Consider the following 12,604-nt stretch of genomic DNA (forward strand, 5'->3'; position numbering starts at 1 on the left):
CTCCTGAGTTGCTGCACAAACACTGCCATTTATGCTGTGACACAGACTCACTTCAGGCAGCAGCTGAAAAATCTGCTGAAAGCTCCCCTTACTGCAATTCTTCGACTCATTAAACCCTGAGAGGAAACTACAACCACAAGACCCCTGACTCTTCCTATTGGACATTCAAACTACACATAACAAACAGCCTCACAGAGACAGAAAGAGTGACAGATAGAGAGAGAGGGGGCAGTGAGAGCAACAGTGAGAGTGATAGAGAGACAGAGAGAGGGAAGGGCACAAATAATGGAGTGTGACAAATTTTGAAAGAGTTTCTAACAGGTTCAGGGATAGAAACAGAGACAGTTTGCTGTTTTTCAATCTGCGACGAACACCCCAGAGTCCAATTTTGGTAAATTTCCACTGCTGCATTTGCTATTTCCCCCACCATCTATTTTAATACCTTGGGATGCATTCCATCAGGGCCAGGAAACTTGTCTTCCTTTAGCCCCATTAACTTGCCCAACACTACCTCTTTAGTGATAATGATAGTTTCTAGAGCCTCACCTGCCATAGCCTTCCGGTCATCAATGTTTGGCATGTTATTTCTGTCTTCCACTGTGAAGACCGACACAAAATACCTGTTTAATGCCACAGCCATTTTTTAATTTCCAGTTATTACATCTCCCTTCTCATCCCCTAAACGACTAATAACCGACCTATAATTTCCTGTCTGCTGCCTACCTCCTTACTTAAACAGCGGTGTTACATTAGCTACTTTCCAGTCCTCTGGTATCCTCCCTGCCTCCAGTGATTCCTGAAAGATCACCACCAATGCCTCCACAATTTCCTCACCTATCTCGAATAGAATCCTGGGGTGTAGTCCATCCGGTCCAGGTGATTTATCCACCGACAGACTTTTCAGTTTCCCCAGAACCTTCTCCTTAGTGATGGCCACTACACCCACCTGTGCACTCTGACTCTCCTGGAGCTCCGGCATCCCACTGGTGTCTTCCACCGTGAAGACTGATGCAAAGTAACTATTCAGTTCCTCTGCCATTTCTTTGTTTCCTATTACTCCTTCTCCAGTCTCATTTTCCAGTGGTCCAATGGCTATTTTTGCCTCTCTCTCTTACCTTTTATATATTGAAAAACACTCTTCCTATCGTCTTTTATATTACAAGCTGGCTTACACTCATATTTCATCTTCTCCCCCCTTATTGCTTTTTTAGTTGTCCTCTGCTCGCTTTTAAAGGCTTCCCAATCCTCTGCCTTCCCACTAATCCTTGCCACTTTCTATGCTTTTTCTTTTGCTTTTATGTCGTCCTTGACTTCTCCATCATCCATGGATGCCTCGTCCTCCCTGTGGCATGTTTCTTCCTCCTTGGGAAGAATTTCTGTTGTGCCTCCGGAATAACTCTCAAAATCTCCTGCCATTGATGTTCCACTGTCTTCCCTGCCAGGCTCCCTTTCCAATCAACTCTGGCCAGCTCCTCCCTCATGTCCTCGTAGCTACCTTTATTTAATTGTAATACCGTTACATCTGACTCCAGCTCATTCCTCTCAAACTGCGGGGTAAATTCTATCATGTTTTGGTCACTGCTCCCTAAGGGTTCCTTCACCTTAAGTTCCCTAATCAAATCTGCCTCATTACACATCACTAAATCCAGAATTGCCTGCTCCCTAGTCGGCTCTGTCACAAGCTGCTCTAAAAAGCCATCTGTTAGACATTCCACACTTTCCTTTCCTTGGGATCCACTACCTACCTAATTTTCCCAGTCCTCCTGCATATTGAAGTCCCCCATGATTATTGAAACCTTTCCTTTTGTATCGGCCTTTCCTATCTCCTGATGTATTTTCTGCCCCTCATTCTCTCACTATCCTCATCACTACCCTCAGTCTGTACTTTGCCCTTTACTCCGCCAATCGTACCCGATGTTTATATTTGAAGGCCAGTGTCTGAAGTTCAAAGTCTATTTTTCCTTCTCCCTTTCCCTTGCCTCCTTTTTTCTCATTTGCTTGTAATTCATATAGATTTAATTATTTTGCTTACTGTTCCTCCCTTTCCATTCCGTTTGCCTGCAATTCAAAGAGTTTTAATTATTTTTTGTATTCAGTCAGTTTCATTTGTAACTGAATTCTCGCCATTTCCAACGATTCTGACTGTGCTTCTGACAATTCCAAATCCTGTGCTATCGCCACAATTATCTCTTCTTTCCGTAATCTGTCAGATAATGTCAACGTCAATGTGTTTCCAATTCCAAAAGCTTTGCTTTAGTCACCATCTGTAAGGTAACTTGCATGAATTTCTCCACCCGCAGAAACTTCTGAGCCTCTGAAAGAGCCATCAATCCAAACCACACTCCCTATTTAAACTCAATACAACACCTGAAAAGAAAACACAAATCTGCGCACCACGCACTGTCTTTGAGTTCACTAATCCCAAATCAATCAAAACAGACAGATTTCAACCCCGGAGCCCCCAGTTGTTATCAGTCAGGTTGGATACTTCCAGGTGTTCCATGAAGCTCCAGTGACCTGTAACGCTTTACCTTGAATCTGGCTAGAAGGAGCACGAGAGGTTTCACTTCAAGTGTGAGTCAACTGACCCACAAGGAACTTTTATTCAAAACAAAGTTTAATTAAGAATATTGTTGACATGTATAGGAAGACAATTAGCAAGAACTTTTAACATTTACAAACAAGAAACACTATCATGTATAACTCTGAAGGAAATATCTCGAGTGTGTTCCAACCAAAGCCAACATCCAATCCACAAAACCCTCCAAATCACCACAATACAGCAGAGGTAAGTGCCGAATTATTACATGTGTCCAGCCTCCTGGGCTGAATGCTCAAAATCCCCTGAGAAGAAACTCAGAAGAAGTCGTAGCCGATTCTGTTTGCAAAACACAGCTTTTTAAAAAGAGAAGGACAGGACGAGGGAGAAAGAGACTGCTTCTTAGCTTCCACTAAACTGCTTCCCAAAACTAAACTAAAAGACCAAAAGGAAAAAAAATGATGACCTGACTGCCACAGCTTATCTCCACCTCCATGTAAGCTGCAAGATTCAACAAAACATTCTTAAAGGTTCATTCACATGACAACATTAACACTCTCGCTCTCAACTCAGGACTCCCCATTACCAAAACACTCTCCCTCTCACACCAACACTATCCTGTCACTTCAATACACACCCTTTTCTCAACACCCCCCCCCCCCACCTGCTCACCTCCATACTCCCCTTCCCCTCTCTACCCAATCTCTATCACACAGACATTACACCTTTCTCCTCAACACTATCCGTCTCACATCTAAATTCTCCCTCTCACATCTGAATTCACCGCCTGCGATCCACACCTCCCTTATCTTAAAACCCACCCCTTCTGATCTCAGCGACCATTCCTATCTAAACACTCCCCGCTCTCCTTAATACTCCCCCTCACACATCAACACAGCCCTCTCACATGAACATTCCTTCTCTCAGCTCGACATGCCCCCTCATCTTAACACTGCCGTGCCTCAATGGATAAATGTCCCTCTCATGTCAAAACTCCCCTACTCACCTCAACACTCTCACCCCTCAAAACCACATCCTCAATTCAACACTCTCCTCCATCTCAACACACTTCCCCAATCCTCAACACACATCCCCGTACTGCAACATATTCCTTCTCATCGCAACAGGCCAATTCTCACCTCAACACTCAACTTCTCACATCTACATTCTCCCACTGACAACATCAGCCCTCTCACCAGAACACCACCTCTCAACTCAACACTCCCCCACTCAACACAACTCTCCCCCTCCCACCTTAACATATTCCCCCCTCAGAACAATCCTCCCTGCTCACCTGTACATTACCCCAACCACCACAACACTACCCATCTGATCTCTACACTCTTCACCCAGCTTCACACTCTCACCTCAAGATCCCCAAGAGATAAATCTCCCGTCCCACACCGCATGGGAGTCGGAGCAGACGGGCACAGACCGTGTGAAGATCCCATTACCTCTGGCGGGATTATCCGATTTAGGGGTGAGCGCGGGGGACAAATCCCACCCTCTGTCTCACCACAACATTCTCCCCCCATCACGTGAGCTCTCCCTTCTCATCTCAGCACATTGCCTCACCTCAACTCCCACCATCTCATTTTAACTTTCCCCCTCTCACCTCAACAAACCCCCCTCATCACAATACACCACCTCTCATCTCATCACTCTCCCTCTCACTGCCACACCCCCTTTCTCCTCAACAATCTCTCTCCTCCACACCCACAATCCCCCCTCCTCCTCGCTCCACCTCCCTCCCTCCCTCCTCCAGGCTCTCCCCTCGCTCTCTCCTCTGGCTCACCCCTCCCTCCTCTACGCTACCCCCTCCCTCCCTCCCTCCCTCCCTCCCTCCTCCAAACTCTCCCCTCCCTCTCTCCTCCAGGCTCTCCCCTCCCTCCTCCAGGCTCTCCCCTCCCTCCCTCCTCCACGCCCCCCCTCCCTCCCTCCTCCACGCACCCCCCTCCTCCAAACTCCCCCCTCCCTCCTCCAAACTCCTCCCTCCACGCTCCCCCCTCCCTTCCCCTTCCACGCTTCCCCCTCCCTCCCTCCTCCACGCCACCCCTCCCTCCCTCCTCCACGCACCCCCCTCCTCCAAACTCCCCCCTCCCTCCTCCAAACTCATCCCTCCCCCCTCCACGCTCCCCCCTCCCTTCCCCCTCCACGCTTCCCCCTCCCTCGCTCCACCACGCTCCCCCTCCCTCCCTCCTCCCTCCCTCCTCCACGCTCCCCCCTCCCTCCCTCCTCTACGGTCCCCGCTCCCTCCCTCCTCCAAAATCCCCCCTCCCTCCCTCATGCACGCTCCCCCCTCCCTCCCTCCTCCACGCTCCCCCCTCCCTCCTTCCTCCACGCTCCCCCCTTTCTCCCTACTCCACACTTCCCCCTCCCTCCCTCCTCCACGCTCCCCTTCCCTCCCCCCTCCACGCTCCCCCCTCCCTCCCTCCTCCACGCTCCCCCTCAGTCCCTCCTCCACGCTCCCCCCTCCCTCCCTCATCCACGCTCCCCCCTCCCTCCCTCCTCCACGCTCTCCCCTCCCTCCCTCCTCCACACTCCCCCCTCCCTCCCTCCTCCACGCTCTCCCCTCCCTCCCTCCTCCACGCTCTCCCTCCCTCCCTCCTCCACGCTCCCCCCTCCCTCCCTCCTCCACGCTCCCCCTTCCCTCCTTCCTCCACGCTCCCCCCTTTCTCCCTCCTCCACACTTCCCACTCCCTCCCTCCTCCACGCTCCCCCTCCCTCCCCCCTCCATGCTCCCCCTCCCTCCCTCCTCCACGCTCCCCCTCAGTCCCTCCTCCACGCTCCCCCCTCCCTCCCTCATCCACGCTCTCCCCTCCCTCCTCCACGCTCTCCCCTCCCTCCCTCCTCCACGCTCCCCCCTCCCTCCCTCCTCCACGCTCTCCCCTCCCTCCCTCCTCCACGCTCTCCCTCCCTCCCTCCTCCACGCTCCCCCTCCCTCCCTCCTCCACGCTCCTCCTCCCTCCCCCTCCACGCTCCCCCCTCCCTCCCTCCTCCACGCTCCCCCCTCCCTCCCTCCTCCACGCTCCCCCTCCCTCCCCCCTCCACGCTCCCCCCTCCCTCCCTCCTCCACGCTCCCCCTCAGTCCCTCCTCCACGCTCCCCACTCCCTCCCTCATCCACGCTCCCCCCTCCCTCCCTCCTCCACGCTCCCCCTCCCTCCCTCCTCCACGCTCTCCCCTCCCTCCCTCCTCCACGCTCTCCCCTCCCTCCACCCTCCACGCTCCCCCCTCCCTCCCTCATCGACGCTCCCCCCTCCCTCCCTCCTCCACGCTCTCCCCTCCCTCCCTCCTCCACGCTCCCCCTCCCTCCCTCCTCCACGCTCCTCCTCCCTCCCCCTCCACGCTCCCCCCTCCCTCCCTCCTCCACGCTCCCCCTCCCTCCCTCCTCCACGCTCCCCCTCCCTCCGCCCTCCACGCTCCTCCTCCCTCCCCCTCCACGCTCCCCCCTCCCTCCCTCCTCCACGCTCTCCCCTCCCTCCCCCTCCACGCTCCCCCCTCCCTCCCTCCTCCACGCTCCCCCCTCCCTCCCTCCTCCACGCTCTCCCCTCCCTCCCTCCTCCACGCTCCCCCTCCCTCCCTCCTCCACGCTCCCCCTCCCTCCGCCCTCCACGCTCCCCCTCCCTCCCTCCTCCACGCTCCCCCCTCCCTCCCCCCTCCACGCTCCCCCCTCACTCCCTCCTCCACGCTCTCCCCTCCCTCCCTCCTCCACGCTCCTCCTCCCTCCCCCTCCACGCTCCCCCCTCCCTCCCTCCTCCACGCTCCCCCCTCCCTCCCTCCTCCACGCTCCCCCCTCCCTCCTTCCTCCACGCTCCCCCCTTTCTCCCTCCTCCACACTTCCCCCTCCCTCCCTCCTCCACGCTCCCCCTCCCTCCCCCCTCCACGCTCCCCCCTCCCTCCCTCCTCCACGCTCCCCCTCAGTCCCTCCTCCACGCTCCCCCTCCCTCCCTCATCCACGCTCCCCCCTCCCTCCCTCCTCCACGCTCTCCCCTCCTTCCCTCCTCCACGCTCCCCCTCCCTCCCTCCTCCACGCTCTCCCCTCCCTCCCTCCTCCACGCTCCCCCTCCCTCCCTCCTCCACGCTCCTCCTCCCTCCCCCTCCACGCTCCCCCCTCCCTCCCTCCTCCACGCTCCCCCTCCCTCCCTCCTCCACGCTCCCCCTCCCTCCGCCCTCCACGCTCCTCCTCCCTCCCCCTCCACGCTCCCCCTCCCTCCCTCCTCCACGCTCCCCCTCCCTCCCTCCTCCACGCTCCCCCTCCCTCCGCCCTCCACGCTCCCCCCTCCCTCCCTCCTCCACGCTCCTCCTCCCTCCCCCTCCACGCTCCCCCCTCCCTCCCTCCTCCACGCTCCCCCCTCCCTCCCTCCTCCACGCTCCCCCTCAGTCCCTCCTCCACGCTCCCCCCTCCCTCCCCCCTCCACGCTCCCCCCTCCCTCCCTCCTCCACGCTCCCCCCTCCCTACCTCATCCACGCTCCCCCCTCCCTCCCTCCTCCACGCTCCCCTTCCCTCCCCCTCCACGCTCCCCCCTCCCTCTCTCCTCCACGCTCCCCCCTCCCTCTCTCCTCCACGCTCCTGGTGAAACGCGCCATTTACCGGTCCAGGCAGCGGGCGATCGAGGGGGCCGTCCACCCTGACTGTCTGCCCCTCTACCGCGGCTATGTTCGCGGCCAGGTGTCCCTGGAGAGGGAGCATGCGGTGTCCACGGGCGAGGTTGACGCTTTCCGCGCCCGCTGGGCACCGCAGGGGTTGGGGTGCATTATTGACCCTAATAATCACATTTTAATTTGATGTTTTTAAGTTTCCTTTGTATTTTGATTTCTGTTCGGGCTGTTCCCCCTCCTTTTTGGGGAGCTGCCCCTTTTACTTTGTCCTGATTTAATCTGAGTTTGTTTATTTGGTTTGGTTTGACCTAAAAAGAGGTCTCTCCTCCACGCTCCTCCCCTTCTCCACACTCCCAGTCTCACCTCACCATGCTCTAACAGTCACATTAACAATCCCGCCTTAACTCAAAGTTCGCCCTGTCATCTCAACACAAACAATCTCAACAGAGCCCTCCCCCACTCACCTTAAACACTTAGTCTCATATCCGCCAGCCCCTTTCTCCTCAACACTCCGCCCCTCACCGCAATACTCCCCACTGACCTAAACACTTCCCCCTCACCTGAATATTTCCCTCTCACCTTAAACCACTTCGTCTGCCCTCAATACTCACCCCTCACATCAACACTCACCACGTGTTACCTCAACACTCACCCACTCTGTCCTCAACAAAACCCCTCACACCATAAACCTCACCCACTCTCACCTGACTGGCCCACCCCAATGTCGAAGCTTCCCCTCTCGCCTAAACACTGCCCCCAACTCAGAACTCACCGTTCACCTCAACAGCCCCACTCTAAACTCTCGCACTGTCACCTCAACCATCCCACACTCATCTCAACACCCTCGCCGCTAACCTGAGCTCACCCCCCACTCACCGGGACATTCCCCTCTCATTCCAAAACTCCCCCTCCTCTCACCCCAACACACCCCCCTCCTCACCCCTACACACCCCCCTCCTCACCTCAACTCACTTCCTCTCACCTCAAAAGTTCCTTTTCACTTCCACACTCTCCATCTCAACGCAAAACTGCCACCCATGTCCACCCTCCCCTCTCCCTCCAAGTTCCCCTCCCTCTCCCGTCGGCCTTTCCCCTTCCCTTTCCCGTCGGCAATTCCTCCCCTCCCTCTCCCGTCAGCCTTTCCCTCTCCCGTCGGTCTTCCCCCCACTCCCTCTCCTGTCGGTCTTTCCCCCTTCCTCTCCCATCGGCCATCCCCCCACCCCCGTCCCTCTCCCGTCAGCGATCCCCCCTCCCTCACCCGTCGGCCTTTCCCCCCCTCCCCCTCCCATCGGCCATTCCACCCCTCCCTCTCTCTTCAGTGATCCCCCCTCCCTCACCCGTCAGCCTTTCCCCTTCTCCCCCCTCGGCATTCCCCCTCTCAGGACCAAACAATCCCTCTCATCTCAAAACACCAACATCTCATCTCAGCAATACCCTCTCCCCTCAACTTTCTCTGATCTCAGCACGCCCCCTCTCGCCTCGACAGCCCCCACGCAACTCAACACTGCCTCTCTCACCCCTACAATCTTTCTTTTTCTCCACAAAATTATCCTCCCACCATAAAATTTCCATCTCACCTCATCACTACCCATCTGACATCTAAACTCTGCTGCGGCTCCCACACTCGCTCCCCTCGCGCGCACGCTGCCCCCTCTCCCACCCGCACTCCCCCCCACTCCCGCACCCGCACTCTCCCCCACCCTCATACCCGGACTCCCCCCACCACCCTCGCACCCGCACTCCCCCCCACCCGCACTCCCCCCCCACCCTCGCACCCGCACTCCCCCCACCCACACTCCCCCCCACCCTCCCACCCGCACTCCCCCCCACCCACACTCCCCCCCACCCTCCCACCCGCACTCCCCCCCACCCACACTCCCCCCCACCCTCCCACCCGCACTCCCCCCCCTCTCATACCCGCACTCCCCCCCACCCTCGCACCCGCACTCCCCCCACCCACACTCCCCCCCCACCCTCGCACCCGCACTCCCCCCCACCCACACTCCCCCCCACCCTCCCACCCGCACTCCCCCCGCTCTCATACCCGCACTCCCCCCCACCCTCGCACCCGCTCTCCCCCCCACCCTCGCACCCGCATTCCCCCCCACCCTCAGACCTACACTACTCCCCACCCTCGCACCCACACTCCCACCCCCCACCCGCACTCCCCCCCACCCTCGCACCCACACTACTCCCCCACCCTCGCACCCACACTACTCCCCCACACTCGCACCCACACTACTCCCCCACACTCGCACCCACAATCCCCCCCCACCCTCACACCCACACTACTCCCCTACCCTCGCACCCACACTACTCCCCCACACTCGCACCCACACTCCCCCCCACCCTCACACCCACACTACTCCCCCACCCTCGCACCCGCACTACTCCCCCACACTCGCACCCACACTACTCCCCCACCCTCGCACCCGCACTACTCCCCCACACTCGCACCCACACTACTCCCCCACCCTCACACCCGCCCTCAAAGAACAAAGAACAGTACAGCACAGGAAACAGGCCCTTCAGCCCTCCAAGCCTGTGCCGCTCCTTGGTCCAACTAGACCAATCATTTGTATCCCTCCATTCCCAGGCTGCTCATGTGACTATCCAGGTAAGTCTTAAACGATGTCAGCGTGTCTGCCTCCACCACCCTACTTGGCAGCGCATTCCAGGCCCCCACCATCCTCTGTGTAAAAAACATCCCTCTGATATCTGAGTTATACTTCGCCCCGCTCAGCTTGAACCCGTGACCCCTCGTGATCGTCACTTCTGATCTGGGAAAATGCTTTCCCCCGTTCACCCTATCTATCCCCTTCATAATCTAGTACACCTCTATTAGATCTCCCCTCATTCTCCGTCTTTCCAGGGAGAACAACCCCAGTTTACCCAATCTCTCCTCATAGCTAAGACCCTCCATACCAGGCAACATCCTGGTAAACCTTCTCTGCACTCTCTCTAACGCCTCCACGTCCTTCTGGTAGTGCGGAGATCAGAACTGGATGCAGTACTCCAAATGTGGCCTAACCAGCGTTCTATACAGCTGCATCATCAGACTCCAGCTTTTATACTCTATACCCCATCCTATAAAGAGAAGCATACCATATGCCTTCTTCACCACCTTCTGCACCTGTGTTGCCACCTTCAAGGATTTGTGGACTTGCACACCTAGGTCCCTCTGTGTTTCTATACTCTTGATGGATCTGCCATTTATTGTATACCTCCTCCCGACATTATTTCTTCCAAAATGCATCACTTCACATTGATCTGGATTATATTCCATCTGCCACCTCTCCGCCCGAATTGCCCGCCAATGCTCATCGCTATCCGCAAGTCAAGCCATCTTCGTGTCATCCGCAAACTTGCTGGTAACACCAGTTACACATTCTTCCAAATCATTTATATATATATATATCTATCACAAACAGCAGAGATCCCAGTCCAGAGCCCTGCGGAACACCACTGGTCACAGACCTCCAGCTGGAAAAAGACCCTTCGACCGCTCCCCTCTGTCTCCTATGGCCAAGCCAGTTCTCCACCCATCTAGCCACTTCTCCTTGTACCCCATGAGCCTTAACCTTCTTAACCAACCTGCCATGTGAGACTTTGTCAAATGCCTTACTGAAATCCATATCGACGACATCCATGGCCCTTCCTTCGTCAACCGTTTTTATCACTTCCTCAAAAAACTCCAACAAATTTGTAAGGCACGGCCTCCCTCTTACAAAACCATGCTGTCTGTCACTAATGAGATTATTCCATTCCAAATGCACATACATCCTGTCTCTAAGAATCCTCTCCAACAACTTCCCTACCACGGACGTCAAACTCACCGGCCTATAATTTCCCAGGTTATCCCTGCTACCCTGCTTAAACAACGGGTCCACATTCACTATCCTCCAATCCTCAGGGACCTCACCTGTGTCCGAAGAAGCGACAAATATTTCCGTCAGAGGCCCAGCAATTTCATCTCTCGTCTCCCTGAGCAGTCTAGGATAGGTGCCTTCAGGCCCTGGGGCTTTGTCAGTTTTATTGTTCCCTAAAAAAACCTAACGCTTCCTCCCTTGTAATGGAGATTTTCTCTAACGGGTCAACACCTCCCTCCGAGACACTCCCGGTTAACACGCCCCTCTCCTTCGTGAATACCGATGCAAAGTATTAATTTAGGATCTCCCCTATTCCCTTGGGTTCTAAGCATAATTCCCCTCCTTTGTCCCGGAGAGGTCCGATTTATCCCTGACAGCTCTTTTGCTCCTAATGTAGGAATAGGATGCCTTAGGATTCTCCTTAATCCTGCCTGCCAAGAACATCTCGTGACCTCTCTTTGCCCTTCTAACTCCCCGTTTGAGTTCTTTCCTATTCTCTCTGTATTCCTCCAGAGCTCCATCTATTTTCAGTTGCCTGGACTTAACGTACGCCTCCCTTTTCATTTTATTCTGATCCTCAATTTCCCTGGTTATCCACGGCTCTCGAATCCTACCTTTCCTATCTTTCCTTTTTACAGGCACATGCCTATCCTGCAGCCTTGTCAATAGTTCCTTAAAAGACTCCCACATGCCAGACGCGGACATACCCTCAAACATCCTCTCCCACTCAGCGTCCACCAATTCTTGCCTAATCCGGCTACCATTAGCCTTCCCCCAATTTAGCATACTGCCTGTAGGACAGCACTCATCCTTGTCCATTACTGTCCTAAAGTTAACAGAGTTGTGGTCACGTTTTGCCAAATGTTCCCCTACCGAAACTTTGACGACCTGATTGGGCTCAATTCCCAGAACTAGGTCCAGTAAAGCCCCCTCTCTCGTCGGGCTATCTACATACTGTTCCAAAGAACCTTCCAGTACGCATTTTACAAATTCCTCCCCGTCCGGAACCCCAGCTCTAAGCACTTTCCAGTCTATACCGGGGAAATTAAAGTCACCCACGACAACAACCCTATTTTTTCTGCACCTATCCAGAATCTCCTGATATATCCTTTCCTCCACTTCCCGTGGGCTGTTGGGTGGTCTGTAGTACACCCCCAGCATAGTGACTGCACCCTTCCTGTTTCTGAGTTCCACCCACAGCGACTCAGTACATGACCCCTCTAAGTTGTCTACCCTCTGCACAGCGGTAATATGCTCCCGAACTAATATCGCTACTCCCCCACTTTTTTTAACTCCTCCTCTGTCTCACCTAAAACACTTATACCCCGGAATATTCAGCTGCTAGTCCTGTCCTTTTAACCAAGTCTCCGTCACCACAACCACATCCAAATTCCGCGTAAGCATTAAGGCCCTAAGTTCATCTGCCTTACCCGTTACGCTCCTCTCATTGAAGCAGATGCACTCCAGACCTCCAGGCTCACTCAGGTCATCCTCCTCCAGAGTGCTCCTCTTCTTAGCTAGCCTTGACCTGGCCCCCAGCTCAACCCCAGCCTCAGTACTTACTGACCTACTGTTTTGTTCCCCACCCCCCTGCCA

The sequence above is a fragment of the Mustelus asterias genome, unplaced genomic scaffold (genome assembly GCF_964213995.1).
Source record: "Mustelus asterias unplaced genomic scaffold, sMusAst1.hap1.1 HAP1_SCAFFOLD_196, whole genome shotgun sequence".
NCBI classification, from domain to species: Eukaryota; Metazoa; Chordata; class Chondrichthyes; order Carcharhiniformes; family Triakidae; genus Mustelus; species Mustelus asterias.